The 16,643-nt window shown below is 43.1% G+C and overlaps 1 protein-coding gene across 6 annotated transcripts in view; it reads right to left on the bottom strand.

Moving 5' to 3' along the window:
• RAPGEF4 (Rap guanine nucleotide exchange factor 4) overlaps nt 1-16,643 on the bottom strand; it is a 288,407-nt gene that overhangs the window by 129,993 nt on the left and 141,771 nt on the right. The window lies entirely within an intron of this gene.

Genomic DNA, 16,643 nt, shown 5'->3' with positions numbered 1-16,643 from the left:
AAGATTTTATTTATTCATTTGACAGAGAGAGAGAGAGCACAAGCAGGGGGAGCAGCAGGCCGAGGGAGAAACAGGATCCCTGCCAAGCAAGGAGCCTGATGAGGGACTGGATCCCAGAACCCTGGGACCACGACCCAAGCCAAAGGAAGATGCCCAAGTGACCGAGCCACCCAGGTGCCCCGAAGTTACAGACTTTCTTAAGTAATTTTATAGTATACTGCCTATTCTTATATCCACAAGGTGAAACTGTCCAATGAGAAAGGAAGGGCATAAGAGAGCAAGCCCAAAAGTAATTTCACAAAAATAAGTAAAGCCTTTTGCCATCGGAACTGCTTTATAGTCAAAGAATATTTTTTAAAATGAATCTGTGGATTATAACAGGCCAGTTTTTTAAAGCCAAGTCAGTGTCTGTGGCTTAGAACGGAGGGAGGAAGGAAAGCAGTAGGAGAGGTGTGGGATGCAGTAGAGGAGACGGATGGCATGCTTGGGTCAGTGAGGCTAGATGCCTGTCCCTAAATCTAGGTGGAGATGTGCTACCGGCTATGCTAATATTATTGAGGAAGAGACAAAAGATGACAGTCTCCAGAAAGGTTAAAACCTGGTACGTCTCTCAGCTGACCCCACACTAAAGAGGGCTGGCCAAAAGCCTGGCAGAGCGGCCACCTGGTGGAAAGGGGGCTGAGGGTAAATCCAGCTCTGCACCACAGGCTTGAGCTCCCGCCTGGGACTGCTCCTACCCAGAACAGGGGCTGATTTTCACAAAGATGCCAAGTAACCTAGCCGCAGTCCAGAAGCCAGAATACAGAAGCTGGGTGGCATCAGCTTGGGGAGGAGGCATACCAGAGATAGGTCCCCTTCTGAAAGGCCAGTCTCAGTTTACAAAGCAAGACTAACAGAGAATAAAGGAAGGCTGGCAGCTGGAACCCTAGCTGGCCCTGTATGTCAAGAGAAGATGGGGTCCTGGTGGAGCAAGATTCCCTACCCTGGAGGTGAAGGTCTTCTGGACACACTGTGAGGCCTTTTCTGAGCTGCCTGCTGCCAAGACTTCTCCAGGCTGCTAGCAGAAGCCTCCACAGTGGAGCCAGGGCAGGACAGGACTGTCACTACATTCCTGCCTGGCCAGAGGCAGCCACGCCGAGCCATAAGCTTTGGGCACACCCCTTCCCAGCAACAGCCCGCCTGCTCCCCACCCCTCTTGCCTAGGAGATCATCAGGTTGTAAGGAGAGCATAAGTAGCATCCTTAGGTTGGGATAGGAGTGCTAGAACAGCATTAAAAACAGGAAGCCCCAAGAATGATGGGTAGGCATTGCTGTGAAAATGGGGGTGGGTGGGGGATATGCTCAGAACAGGGACATGCTAATGAGAGCTCACGGCAGGTAGTGGCCAGGACTGGGGCAGAACAGAAGACGGCTGCTCTGGGGGTCTGAGGCTATGTCTTGTCCTAATGTTCCACTCATTATATCTGCCAGCTTATAGGTTCTATCAACTTATTAAAGCCAAGTTCATAAAATGTAATGGCAAACAGGTCATCTGTACTTTCTCTGAAAGCTTTAGGATTATTTGGGAGAAGAGCTTGTAATAGCGATCTAAAGTTTAGGCGCCCTTTTGTCTGTTTCTTGGCAAGAGTTTTTTTTTTGTAACTTCTGTATGATGTGTAATGTGTAATGTGAAAATGAACATGCCACATTGCTCTAAATTCTCAGAGAGTCAGAGAATTCTCAATTATGTGAAGAAGAGTAGGAAAGAAGGGGAAAAGTAAAGTGGTTGTAAATGGAAATCTTCAAGCAAAATTCTTCTGTTTACCTTTTTAATTTTTTTTATTAACATATAATATACTATTAGCCCCAGGGGTATAGGTCTGTGAATTGTCAGGCTTACACACTTCACAGCATTCACCATAGCACATACCTTCCCCAATGTCCATTAAAGCCATATGTACCACTTCTCCCACAGCAGATCCTTGGCTGGCCTGGGTTTACCTCTTACGCCAATTTATTCTGTTTCCTTGTTTCTCAATTTCTATAGCATCCACATAATAGGGCTCAAAGAACTTCCATTGCCACATCTTCAATGCTATTTAATTATATCCTTTGGTCCTAAGATAGATATTTCTAAATGGAGGCAAAATTCTGCTTGCCAACTCCTGGCCATTTTTAATTCATGACTAACCTGCCAAGAGCAGTAGTTTGGAGCATGATAATCACAATAATAGCTCTAATGGAGGAAGTTTTCCAGCCCTGAGTTGTTTAAGAGGTCTAGGCTAAAGCCCAAGCAAGATGACCCTGCAGGTAAGCAATTAAGTCTCACTGGAGAAGCACCTGTTTGAAATTCTCTCTCCTACTGGTGGGTGATGGAGTGTGGGGCAAATTCAGATTTGAGAGTCAGGGCAAGGCAGGGAATCTGAGGTTGGGGATCCTTGGGGGTACAGGGCAGGGTGCATGGAGAACAGCCTTCCAGGTAGAGGGGGAAAAGGTGTTAATGTTAGAGATGAGGCCGGTCTGGCAGGGGAGTAAGGACAAGTGTGCTGGCGGTATGGGATGGTGGTAAGGCTGAGCGGTATGAGGGAGATGGACAGGTAAGGCCTTGTGGGTCACAGTGAAGATTCTGAACATCGCCCTCATGGAACAGGGAGCAATATAAGTAGAGAAGTGACAAAAACAGATACGTATTTTTAAAAGATCATTTTGGCTGCTACCTGGTGAATCGTTCTGATGGAAAAACAAGGAACACACTGGGCCCTTAAGGGGGCAGACCTGAATCTGGAGGTAATGTAAGAGAGGGGGATATGAAGTAGGAGTAAAATTACTTGATTCCTAGAGGTGAAACAATCTCCAATGACCTACAGTGAATGATATTAAATGCTCAGATTTCTTGCTGAAGCACACTCAACATATGACTTAATATGACTTTAATATGACTAAAAGGTTTGGAGACTTCTGGGGGGTTCCCTGGGATGATTATAATTTAAGTGAGTATGTACTCTCATATTCAAGTAATTAAATTAGCCATGAGCTTCTCTTAGGAAAACTCAAATTGAAAGCAAGATACACACACACACACTCACAGTTGGTCAATGCTAAAACACACACACACACACACACACACACACACAGTTGGTCAATTCTAAGACACACACACACAGCTGGTCAATGCTAAGACACACACACATACACACAGTCAGTCAATGCTGAGACACACACACACAGTTGGTCAATGCTAAGACACACACACAAGTGGGTCAATGCTAACACACAGACACATAGTAGGTCAATGCTAAGAATACACACACAGTAGGTCAGTACTAAGACACACATACACGGTTGGTCAAAGCTAAGAACACACACATAAGTAGGTCAATGCTAAGCCACACACACACACAGTTGGTCAATGCTAATACACACACACTCACAGTAGGTCAGTGCTAAGCCACACACCCACAGCTGGTCAATGCTAAGAACACACACACAAGTGGGTCAATGCTAAGGCACACACACATACACACACCGTTGGCCAATGCTAAAACACACACACATAATAGATCAATGATAAATTACACACACTCACACACAGTTGGTCAATGCTAAGAACACATACACACAGTAGGTCAATGCTAAGACACACACACAGTAGGTCGATGCTAACACATACACACATAGTTGGTCAATGCTAAGACACGCGCACACACACACACACACACACACAGTAAGTCAATGCTAAGATGCATACGCACGGCAGGTTAATGCTTAGACACAAACATACAGTTGGCCAATGCTAAGATACACACACATATAGTAGGTCAATGCTAACACACACACGTATAGTAGGTCAATGCTAAGACGCACACACACAGTAAGTCAATGCTAAGATGCATACACACAGTATGTCAATGCTAGACACACACACACAGTTGGCCAATGCTAAGACATACACACACACAGTAGGTTAATGCTAACACATACACAGTAGGTCAATGCTACTTAACTGAGTTATACATTAATTTGCTCTAGAGCTGGTATTGCACAAGTGATCCTTACAGCTCTCTTTTCACTAAGCCTGGACCTACTACAGTCTATCTAATGTGTAAATGTGACTATGCACCTTGAAATAAATAGCTTCTGCCTCCTGTGTATGAAGTTGATTGACATTTTATTTAACCTTATCAATCTTTAAGGGTGATGGATATTAATATAGTTATTCTGAATTAGAATGATCGAGCCCAGCACTTATGAAACTAACAGTACTACCAGTAATACATATCATGGAAACATGCAAATTCTAAGAAGGTGCTATTTAAGCACTTGATCATACAAAATTAGGATGCACTGATCACTTAAAAACCTAAAATTAAGGATCATTTCACAGTAAGTAATAGCCCATGACTATCATTCCATTAGAGGAAAGCACCACCGTTTTGCTTTTGCTTTCTGGCTCCAACATAAACTGCACGAAGAGTAGTAGCAGAGGGAGGGAGACGGTAAGTTGTGATTCAAGGGGTGCTATGGTCTGGATGTATCCCCTCAAATCTGTAAGTTGAAATCCTAACACCTAATGTGATGATGAGTACTTTGGGGGGAGTTCTTAAGTCATGAGGGTGGAGCCCTCAGAAATGGGTCTTATAAGAGGTCCCAAAGAGGTCCCTTCCCACCCTTCCTCACCCCCCGCTGAGTGAAGACACAAAAGTGTCAGGGGCATCTTGACCTCAAACTTCCAGCCTCTAGAACTGTGAGAAATAAATTTCTGTTGCTTAGAAGCCATGCAGGTTTCATGATAGCAGCCCAGAGGGACTAAGAAAGGGAAGCAGGAAGACCTTCCTGCCCAAGTAGATATTGGAACATCCCACTTTAGAGACTTTTCCTTAGTTTCTGGCTTTATCTCTCAAACCTGAAACCAAGGGAGCATAGGCACTATGCATTTGTCTGGTTATTTTCTGAGCAAGTTTTTCTAGAAGCATCCATACATAACTCACCTATTTTATCTCCTTAACTTCAATCCTACCCTCTAACCCCTGGGGGCATACAGTATCCCAGCTTTTGCCATATGCATGCACGTTGGTCGCTAGAATGGAAACTATACAAGGACAGCAACTTTTATCTGTTTTGCACACTGTTAGGGTTCAAGAGCCTGGAGTAGGCTACTTCTCACTTCAACTATTCTTGACCCCTGGAGACTATCTACATTGAGTGATTGCCAACTCCTGCATCTTTTCCACCCACACACACATTTTTGCACTTGCTTTCTTCATCCCCCTTCATTATCATCATTGCTGTGATTTCTGCTCCCAGCTACCATACGCAGCTTTGGGGCATCCTTGTCAATCCAGTCCAGTATATCCCTACTGCACATATCTTGGAATCATGGCATAGAGCTGCGGTTTTGGAAACTTCTGATCAGCGTGCAATATCACACGCCTTGAATCCTTTGAATGGCACCTCGTTTCTATTATCTCTCCACTTCAGATAATCTGAACTCTGTTTCCCCTACAGAGTATGTTTGCAGGGGTCTCACCGAGGAAAACAGATCAGGCCCCAAGTCTCCTAGCGGGAACACTAGGAAGTGTCAGTGGTGGCGGCAGTGGTTTAGCCATTCTGCAAAACACTGTAGAAGAGAACAGTATAGTGCCATGTGTCTGAGGGCATATGAGAGGGGGAAAGCCTGAAAGAGTTGGGGGGACACAAGCTTTAAGATCCAGGCAAGTGTGGTACCTCCTCTCAGTTCTGCAAACCTCCACTGGTGCTAACGAGGCCTGCCAGGCATCACCCAACATGGCTCCTGCCTGCCCCTCCAGCCTCAGTTCCCACACCTCAGTTTCCCAACCATACTGGCCCTTTTCAGATGCTCCAGCACATTGAGCTTTCCCCTTGGGATCTCCTGCATCTTCCTACAGTCTGGGAAGCCCTTCCTGCCACTGGCCTTGCCAACAACTGCTCGCCTATGTTTACATATGGCCTCTTCAGAACGGCACCCGCCAACCCCCCAGCTCATGTGAGTCTCTTGTTACTCCCTCTCCTGGCATCATGTTTTTGCCATTGGTGTGCCCAGGTAATGTGCGGTTACGTCCCATATGTGCCTGTGCTGGCTCCGTGCCTTTCTCCATAGGCTCATAGAGGTTCTGCTGCAGGCTCATAGAGGGCTACGCTCTCTCTCCCTGCGTGCACCAAACTGAGCACAGAGCCTACAACAGAGCAGGACTTCAGTGGATATTTGTTGAGTGGATGAATAACTGAGGGAATTTGTTAACCACTCCAAGTTTCAGGTTCCTCAATAATAAACCAGAACTATTACCACATACCCCACACGGTTGATGAAAGGACTGCACGAGCCAACCGCGCAGACCTTCTCGCAGCCTGAGTACACCATGAGTATTGGTTCCCATTCCCCCTACATCATGATTTTTTTTTTTCCTCACACCGATTCTGCTAAGGGGTCATTTCCATTTAAGAAAACTAAGGCTTGAAAGAAAAGCACATCTAACACACGGAGATGAAGATCTACAAAAGCAAGTCTAATGACTTGAAGATGCGATGAAAGAAGCCACTTGAAATCATATGATGTCCATGGTCAAGTATCTCTGTGATGTCTGTCTGTTCTTTATGAATAAGCCTCTTGCTTTCAGGGAGGCGGCAGTGGGAGCATGAAGGTCAGTTGATGTTGATAAAAACAAAACCTAAATTTAACTCATCAAGATCTATGATACTAATCAAGTTTGTAATTTAAAAGGAAGTACAGAGGAACAAAGCGGTCAGTCGGCTCCGCCAGAATTAGCATCAAAACACACTAGTGAAAATTCAGTTTTAAGAGACCCATGCGTGAATCTTGCTGAAAAAACTGACAGCTATATGTAAATAATGGAAGGTAGAAAACGATACGTTTTACATATTCAGCTTGTTTTTTTTTTATAATTCTGCCAAATGCTGTTACCTCTAGGGCATATAGTTTTTTAATAAGCTTGCCATTTGGTTTTATTCCAACTACTGTGCTCTTCTCTCTCTCTCTCCCTGTCTCTCTTTATACCCCACCCTCCTCTCCTTTATACGAATCTATAAAAATAAATTTTTATTTCTATAAAATAAGTAAGAGCATGTGATAAAAAATTATACTACAAGGTGTGTAAATGGAAAAAAGTAATTCTGTCCCCTTGTTACCCTTCACCTAGTAACCTTCACCTATCCACTGTCAAGTTAATCACCACTGATACTCATTTCTTCTGTAACATCCAGAATGTTTCCAGGCACACACCATTATCTATCAAACTATCTATCCATCTACTGGCTTTAAAAAAATGAGATCTTTTGGTACATGATGTTTTATCCTCCTGCCCTGCCCCCTCACCTCTAATAATATATTTTGGATGGCTTTTGCAATCAGAACATATTTCCCCATTGCTTTTTGGTTAGATACCTCATTTGGGGGCCATTTCCCTATTTGACCCAATTGGGGGAAATCTGGAAAATTTATTGAATTTGCATCATCAAAATATCTTCCCTTACATAAAGCAAGAAGATAAAGATCATATACACAGGTCTTATCAAGTGGTGATTTCAGTTATAATCATGAAAATGAGATAGCACTATAAAAATTTAATTCCAAGGCAAACAAATATGCAAGCGTATCACTCAGAAAATTTCTTTGATCTCTCCGATGGCTTTATCTAATTGGTGTCATTATGTTGTAACTCACTGACTGCCAACTGTACGTTTGTAACCTTGGCAAAGTCTTCCCGTGTAATACCGCTGAAAAAAAAATATTGTGTGTGTGCTCTCCTTTAACACTGTCAGAAGAAAAAAGAAATTTAATTAAATTTCATTCTGTCAGTTTAAGAAGAATAGAACAGAAATTGTGGAACATTATAGGTGGTGTTTGAATATTATTAGTGTTAAAAGGATTCCAGATTTACAGCTTTTGACAATTGTGTTGTGGTTATATAAGAAAATGTCCTTGCTCTAAAGAAACATGCCCTGAAATATTTAGTATTTAGGGGGTAAAGGAATACGATGTCTTAACTTACAAATGATTCAGAAAAAAAATAGAGAGCGAGGGAGAGGAAGAAAGAGCATGCTAAAGCAAGTGCGGCAAGACATACAGGGCAGAAACAGAGTAGTCTGAGAGAGCTCTTTGTACTTCTTTTCCAACTTCCCTGGGTATACTTTAAATCATGACAAAATTGTAAGTTACCAAAAAATGAAAAGAATTTGGGAGTTGAAACTTGAAAGGATTACTCTTAATGCATTCATTCTGTTAACATCTGCCTTCCCCAGCTCGGCTCAGTCCCGGATTCTGCTTGCATTTTGTAGGTCCACTGCCTCTGCCCCTCCAGCAAGTCCTCTTGGAGGGGACGCTCTGTCCCCACTGGCTGGGAAGGTCCAGAGTTGCCCCTGGGTGGCAGGTGTCCACGTATCTGGGCAGAGGATGCAGAGGGTGGAAAGATGACACCTCAGGGCTGCAAAGCCACAGCTTTCTCTGAGTCCCGCCTCACATGACTCCCATACCTGGACTTCCTCCTGCCTTTACTCCTTTAGGAATATAGGAATATATATATATATATATATATCCTTCCCGCTGGCCCTCGGTGCAGTCCCCAGCCTGCCTTGCCCTTGTCTACCTCTCTTCCATAAGGGCTATTTCTTGTCCCTTACACTGCTAGTTCTAGCCTGAAATACCGCCCACACCTTACAGACGACCCAAAGCTGCGATGCACTCATCTAGTTCAATTTTTTTGTTCTTTCACTGTTGGCAAGCCTTTTCTCCAGGCCCTACTCACCAGGTCAGAGGATCCCCTTGGCCTCAATGCCATCCTCTATCAAGCCTAGAATTTTCTAGGCTCTTTCAGCAGTCATGTTGGTTGTTGGCCACTGCCCTTAAAGATTTTGTAACTAGATTTTCTGGGGAGTGCATTCAGCTTCCATGACGCCCAAGGACACCAGATGTCCCATCTCTAATGCTAACAGAGCTGAAGAGTCTAACTGTCCCACACAGATTAACCTTTGATCACACACAAAAACAGATTTCTGCTGCAATCTAGAACCTCAACTTCAGATGTCAGTTATCCATTCAGAATATGCTTACACCAGACTTTCCTATAAATGATCTCTATAGTGTTAGAAGGAGAGAAACACATTTCTACCAGTCAACACAAACATCTAAACAAGATGATACAAGCGTGCAATGCTTCTGGAGACCCAAAGCACAAAGCATGAATGTGTGCTTTCCAATATTTGTAATGTACAGATATTCTTGATTTTTGTCGTAGATTTTAATGAAATTCCTGACGTTTTAAAAATAACATTACATTCCCCCCAAATCAATATATCTGTACCTTATAAGTAACATCTATTGAATACAGTGATGTATATTTAAACTTTAGGGAAAAATCATACCATATTGCCTCAGAGAGAACAATCTTGAGAGGAGAAAACTTTAGAAAACAGAGGAGTGCCTTACTAAAAATTCCTTAGCAGCCTCACTGGGAAAGGAAATACTGCCAACCACTTTCCTGCACGGTACACAGCTAACCCAGACAAAAGGGATTTTTCCTTCCTTCAGTGAAAGTGTCAAGCGGAAAATGACACCTTTTAGGACAGACAGGTGGACAGCCCAGGAGGAAGGCGGCCAGGTGAGGGACTCTAAACTTGGACCCCACCTCCACCCACCTCTCAACTCTTCCAAGTATGACATTCTGGTTCATCCTCTGCTCTCTCCTTCAGGGGGAAGTGGGCTACTCCAGCCTCTCTGCATCCCAGTGAGCTGAAATGCCTGGCTAAGTGCCTCTTGGTCTCATCTATGGGTGTAAGGAGCTGGCTAAAAGGAAGGACTTGAGTCTAAGAGATTATGTTGACCAGAGCCTGTCCAAATGGGCCCACAGAGTGAGGCAGCCCTGATGAAGGGAAGGGGATGGTGGAGAGATTGGAGAGAAGAAAGGAAGAACTAGGGCTACATCAACAGAGCAAAGAGATGGTGGTCTGGGGGATACCAAGTGTAAGGTACATGCAGTGTTGGCCCGTGGGGTTCATTCACAGGGGACAGGATTTGGCAGCCACATGGCACTTCTTCCTGGCTCTCCTACGTCCACTCCAGCTCTTCCTTCCTCAGACATGGACCTCATCTCCATCTGGATGTTGACCATGATCTCCACCTTTCAGATGTTTGTCTCCTGCATCTTCCATCTTGATGTTTGACCACCAAACCCACAATTCTTGTAAGGGAATCTTCTGGTACCCACATCCCTCTTCTCAGCTAGACTCTACACACTGTTTTCAGGTCGCTCAGATGCCCAGGTTTTCAGCCTGTGAGCCTGGCCCTACAATGTTGCTAAATTGGGGAGTGCAGTGGCCTGAGCCGGGGGAGGTTGGGGGATCTCTTGCCTCCAACCTATCATGCTACCCGTCAGGCCTCTTACCTGCAGTTTGACAGACAGCACTTTGCACACTGTACAGTTCAGTCCACGAGCTATTTATAAGTATTGGATGTAGCTGCTACACCGGGAGGCTAAAATAGCGAATGAAGAAGGCGATTCTAAAGATAACTCTCATTTGAAAGCCTCCCATTGAAATGAATGTTCACCTTTGTTTCACTGAATTCATTTATCCCAATCTGGTTCTCAAGGGACCACTAACCGGGGTGTGGTTTATCTTTTCGGGGTGATAAAAATGTTCTAAAATTGATTGTGGTGATAGTGACACAACCGACTAAAAACTAATGAATTGTACATTTCAAGTGGGCAAATTGTATGGTATGTGAATGATGCCTCCATAAAGCAGCCCAAAAAAGAAAGAGAACACTGTGGACTTCGGGGTGTGAAACTAAACCCGCCAAATCTATCCACCTGGCTGCCAGAGGGAGGGATCAGAAAAAAAATGCCGGTAAGTCATTTTCTGGAAATTCTGGGTGGGCTCTGCTGAAGCACACACCCTGATTTTACCTGCAGGAAGCCAAGTCTGGCCGTCCCTCCCACAGGCAACTCCCCACACAGGAACACCGCACACCGGGAGAATTGGCCTGTGTGGGTTTCTCTGTGCCTATAGCATGCAGAGCTACGCCTACTTTCTTCAGCATTTGATTTTTCCAAACAAAAGGAGAAACCAAGCACATAAAACCCAACAGTGAATTGATGAGCAACTTTGCATATATATAGAATTTCCAGGCAATAAAGCATGCTCTCCAACAAGCTTGTCTTTGTTTGGAGGAAAATTACACTTTGCTTTCTCACAATGCCCTCTGCCAAGCCCAGTGTGCCCTCCTAATATAAATTAGTCTTTCAATTGTATGATCTTTCCAAAAGAAACTAATTTTCACTACACTCATTCAGGGAACTTGACCAGAACTCGAATTTTTGTTGTTGTTGTTGTTGGGGGAGGTGGCAAACCTACATAGTAAGGTTTTCTGCTTTGCCACAATCCTGAGATTAATCATTTTCTGAATATCTATAAATATTATTTTGATTATGTGAATGGCTTTAAATAGCTGTTTATGAAAAACTCACAATACTGTAAGTCTGCAAAGAAATAAGCCTAATATAAGATGTAAGCAAGAGAATTAAACACAAATTGCACAATTATATTCTAATTTGTAGATTATAATTCAGTGTGCAATAATGATCTACCCTGAAAATATGTTATATCAAAAAAAACACTAAAACTGATTAAGATAACTTTTTTCACAAATCCTAAAATGCTTCATTCGCTGGGTAATTTCATTCCGTCCTATTTTTGACAAGGACATTATGAATCAAAGACCTCAAAAGAAGGTTAATAAATCTTGATAGTTTCTATAGATTCTGTTTTCTTATTGTATGTTAAGTTCTGTGTGAAGTTCAGCAGTTCACATAATCTGGCATAAAATGGAAGATTAAAAAATAAAGTTTAAAATTTGATTTCTCAAAAAATGTCTTAACAGCATCTCTTTCTCATTGCTGGCTTATTTCCCAGAAAAGGCTCCATTTTCACTATAATTTTCCAAAATAAATCTGAGATAGAAGAGGATATCATGGCAATGGGAAAGGTGAGAACTCTGATCAAAAGTGGATTAATTTTTTAAAATTGTGATAAATATATAGCTTATCCTATAAATTCATAATCTGGACAAGACGATCATTCTGAATGACCTTGGGGCAAATTCTTACTGACTTTTTTCCTTTTTTGGGGGAAGTGTTATTTATATTCCTCCTCTCCCCAACCACTTCCTTCCCATATACAAAAGTAAGATAATCATCTCTGAATGCCCTTGGTGACCCAAGCATATATATTTTAGGGACAAATTATGTCAGCATAAAATCCACAATTGGCAGTCTCAGAGAACCAAGTTAGAAGTAGATCTGCTGTACCTAAAATTCAATCATTTTAGTAAAAACTAAAATCACAGAAAACTGTGAACAAAACTTCAGGAAATGCGTCTTCTTTTGGCCTGTTCACGTAAGTTACAAATCAACACATGTGGTTTATCTCAAGTGAAGCATGTACTGTGCACTTTTACCAAAAGCAGTTGGTGGAAAGCACTTGACCCTTGGATGGGGAGGCTACAAGGGTAAAATGGGATCTCAGACTCCTTGCAAATATCCACTGGCTCCATTTTCTAGCAGTCTGCTGATAACAAGTTCCAAAAAAACCAAACTTTTAATTAAGTACTATGGAAAAGTAGCATCATGCCACGTGCTAAACCCCCCTCCCCCAACCAACCAAACCAACCCCACCAGAATGGCTCACAACAGGACAGGAATCGGGAGTAAGTACTAAAAGCAGAATCCAGCTGTTGTCTCCAAAAGATTAAAAACAAAGAACAGAAAACATGAAAGCCACTAGGCTAAAGGGAAGTTACCACAGAGCGTTTAAAACAGACCCAGAAAGTAACAACGAATCACCCCTCTCTCCCACCTTCCCTCACATACCAGAAGCTATAGGGAGCTCTCTAGAGAAAATTCAAAACACAGTTCTTCTGTTTGGTATTCTTTGAAGACGACTCAATGTACAAAGCCTCAATCAGCCAATGAACACGCGGAAAGTTCAAGACAGTTCAAGTCCAATTTTATGATAATTGTTATGCAATGTTCATTGCCCACTTCAAAGGCCAAAATAGTGTGTGCAGATGCCTGTGTAAGAATGAGTGTTTTTTAAAAGGTTGATACAAACTGGAATAAGAAAACAGATGGCAAGACATTGATACCATTATTTTGGATTTCTCTGAAATGCCCCCTCAAAGCAATGACAGATTTCAGCACCTGCTTATCACAAAGTCACAGATGAGTTTTCTCTTCTCATTAAATCTTCATTCTTGTAGTCAGTCTAATAGCTCATAGCAGACTAAATCACTATTCAGATTGAAATGAGTCTATCATTTTTTCCCCCTTTTTCTCCGGACAGAGTCACTTATATGAGCTTCCAAAATAAACCATCAGGGGTTTTTTTTCCATTTTTTACAAAATAATTTTTCTGCTCCCACTAAACCCTTTCCCCTGGAATAAAAAGAGAAAGAAGGAAAAGTGTAAGAACCAGAATTGGAATTTTTATAAAGCTTATCTCTGATTATCTACTGTAAGCCTTGTAGTAAAAGGGATTTAAAATTTGGAAGTCGTTTTAAGAAAGCAAAATTGCAAAATGCAAAGAATCTGGAATCCCTGGGCAGACATGTACTACTGTAAAGCGACTGTTTTTACATGAAAGCATCCACGATGAAGTTGTACATGAACTCAAAAAGGCCTTGATACAGATCTGTACAGGTACCCTTCAGACTCTAACATTCTCCACAGATGACTCCACTTCAAATAGGTAGTGAGAAGGTTCCGTGAAGCAAAGGAAGAAGTGGGGGAAAAAGGTGCATGGCACAGTGGCTTATGGATGAGGCTAGGGATTACCCTGGAAATTACGGAGAACTGACAACTGTGACAGGTCCTGCCCTCGACATGTCCTTCCGGTGCACAGAGATGTTTTCTCTGATTCTTCATGTCTTTAAACTCGAGAGTGTCAAAGAGGTCTTTGGAACAATGAAGTAAAGCAGGAACTTTCAAGTAACAGCTTTACCAACGACTGGGGCAGAATCTCCTGCGGGCTTGGACCTAAAACTTAAGACCATAGCACTATAAATGTCAATGTTCCAACAAGCGGGGTTGAAACTGGGGAGTACTTTTGGAAGTGAAAAGCATGCTGATGGGATTTGGCAACTGTGTCCAAAAGGACCCAAGTTTCAGTAAAGGTGCTTTTGCTTCACATTTCTTCAAGCCTTTCAGGCAATCCTCGAGCCCCCTCTTCTGAGGAAGACAAAGAAAGTTAAGATCTGCCCTGAACAAATGCATCCTATTGAACAGGACAGCTGCTAATACCCTGTGCCCTTGAGGTCCTAACTCAATCAAGAAACTCATTTTAGAAAAATAGAAATACAGTTGTCATAACATTAAAAAGGGTTAAAAAAAAAAAAAAAAGAGCTTAGAATCCTGAGTGAGAAGCCCTATGCTCCACTCCCATGCTTAGGGCAGTCATCTGCGGAGTTGCTTTGCCAAGTGCTATTGTTTCATGATGTCTCTGGAATGTTCCTGAGCTCCTTGTCAACTTCCACTGTCTTTCACACAGTGGTCAATTTCATCTTTTGGTTCTAAGTGAACCTCAAACTGTGTCCCAACCCCTGCCGTGGTCCCCTGCTCGCACCTCCAGGCAAGTATGTCTTTGCTAGGCTTCACCCTGCCCTGTCATGCTCTTCCCCGCTCTGCACCACTGGCTCTCAGCACTCACCCTTCACAACCCCTAACCATAGACGCATAACTGACCACCGCCATCGTGCTCTCATTATACTCTGTGCAGGTTTCCAGCGTCATCCCTCTCTGGTAGACCCTATACTCCCATGAGGCAGGAAGCACTCCTTACTTCTCCTTCTAGCCTCAGCCTATATCCTGGTGCCTGACAAAGAGTGGGACCCTGATCAAGTTTACTGCTTAGGTGAATATATATGAGATGGTATCAACACCTGGGAAATTTTTCAACATAAAAATATTTTTAATTTTCTGATTTTCACTTTTAGTTGTTATCAGCTCAAAGTCTGAAGACCTGTACATGAAAGAATGCCACAGCTAAACCAAGACACACAGAAAGCTGGCAGAAATGCATGCTAGCCTGGCACTTAATTTGCATTCCCTTGCAAGAAGAGCCTGAAACTAGGACTTGGATTCAGCTTCCTGGGAGGTGAACCAGCAAGCAGGAGTGAAGGACAGGAAAAATGAGTCAAGGAGAGAGGGATAGACAGTAATGACTGCGTTATTGAGCTGTTTTTTTTCTTACTGGGGATCCTTGGAGAGTGCATCTGAGTTCAGTCTCCAAAGCACGGGAGTCTGGAGATTGATCTCTAGACTCTCATCCCCCATTATTTGAGGGGTACCTGCAGCTCACTAACTCCCCGCAAACTTCCCAACTATCCTGAGCTTAGGTTGTGCAAGCTTTTGTGGTTTATAAAGAAGTCCTGGGGTATGGAGGCCGAGAATAGTTTAGAGGGGGCACTGATGTGCGTAGGAGCTGTCCATCCCAGCTGCGCCTGAAGGTAGGCCATGAACACATTTAACGAAAGTAACTAAATAAGGTCTGACAACATCTTTTCCAGGATTATGCAGCCAAATAAATAACTTGATTCCAAAACACAATCCACTAATCCATAAAAAGAAAGTGCTTCATGGGATGATGTAGATGTCCCTGCTAGACCTTGAGGAAGAGGTCCCAGGGGACCAGGTGACTTTGCCAGCTTAAACCCAGTAACATCCCTCAGACTCCCAACCAGCCCTGATTCCCACTCTCTTCCTTCCTTTCCATCCCCGACCATTCACAGGGCAAACAAAGGGAGGACAACTGCATATATTCTTTCTCGGTCGCTGTGATTTCTTTTTACCATGTAAATTGGTCTTGGTGGTCATTTCATAAAAAACGAGTGAAGGAAGAAGCAAAGAGGAAAGAAGGAGGGCCCTGCTGATCCGAATAAGTTCCAGCATTTTTAAAAAAAGCTTCCCCTCTCCTCTCTCGGGCTCTGAGAATTGCCTGGGAGGAATTCCTCTTCACCTTCCATGTTGGGGGAACCTGTTCCAAAGGACAGCAAAGTTACACAACTCTGCTTTCTCCAGGTAGATTGGATAAAGCTTCTTGCATTCATTGTTACCAGAATTTTCTATGCCAGTGGGAAAAAGGACAGACCGACTGCAGAGTTTTTGCTATTTTTTACCTGAGCCTCTGTACTACAGTCTGCTTATAGGGTAAAGGATGACGTCAGGCACCCCTTGCCGTCCCCCCACCCCCGTGCACGTGCATCCTCCATTGATGCGCCCCATCTGCTCTGCTCCCACCATGCAGAACAACTGTCAATAAATTTGGCCCTTTGTTTCTTGCAATCAGTCTCACTTTTCCAACATGAGCCTTTTAGCTTCATACTGGCCTGGAATTTTGAGATACACAGATGTCATGGCAGTGAGATGAGGAAATGGGACATAAAAATCAAGAAATCAAAGCTGACTTCTAAAGAAATATCTTTTACGAAGGAGCACAGAGGATGTTTAGGGCAGTGGAAATATTCTGTATGATACCATAATGATGACGACGTTTGTCCAGATTCATGGGATGTACAACCACAAGAGTGAACTCTGATAAAAACTAGGGACTCTGGGTGCTGATTGGGTGCAGTGAGGATC

Source organism: Mustela nigripes, chromosome 3 (genome assembly GCF_022355385.1).
Source record: "Mustela nigripes isolate SB6536 chromosome 3, MUSNIG.SB6536, whole genome shotgun sequence".
Classification (NCBI taxonomy): domain Eukaryota; kingdom Metazoa; phylum Chordata; class Mammalia; order Carnivora; family Mustelidae; genus Mustela; species Mustela nigripes.
This window is presented reverse-complemented; position numbering and strand designations above follow the sequence as displayed.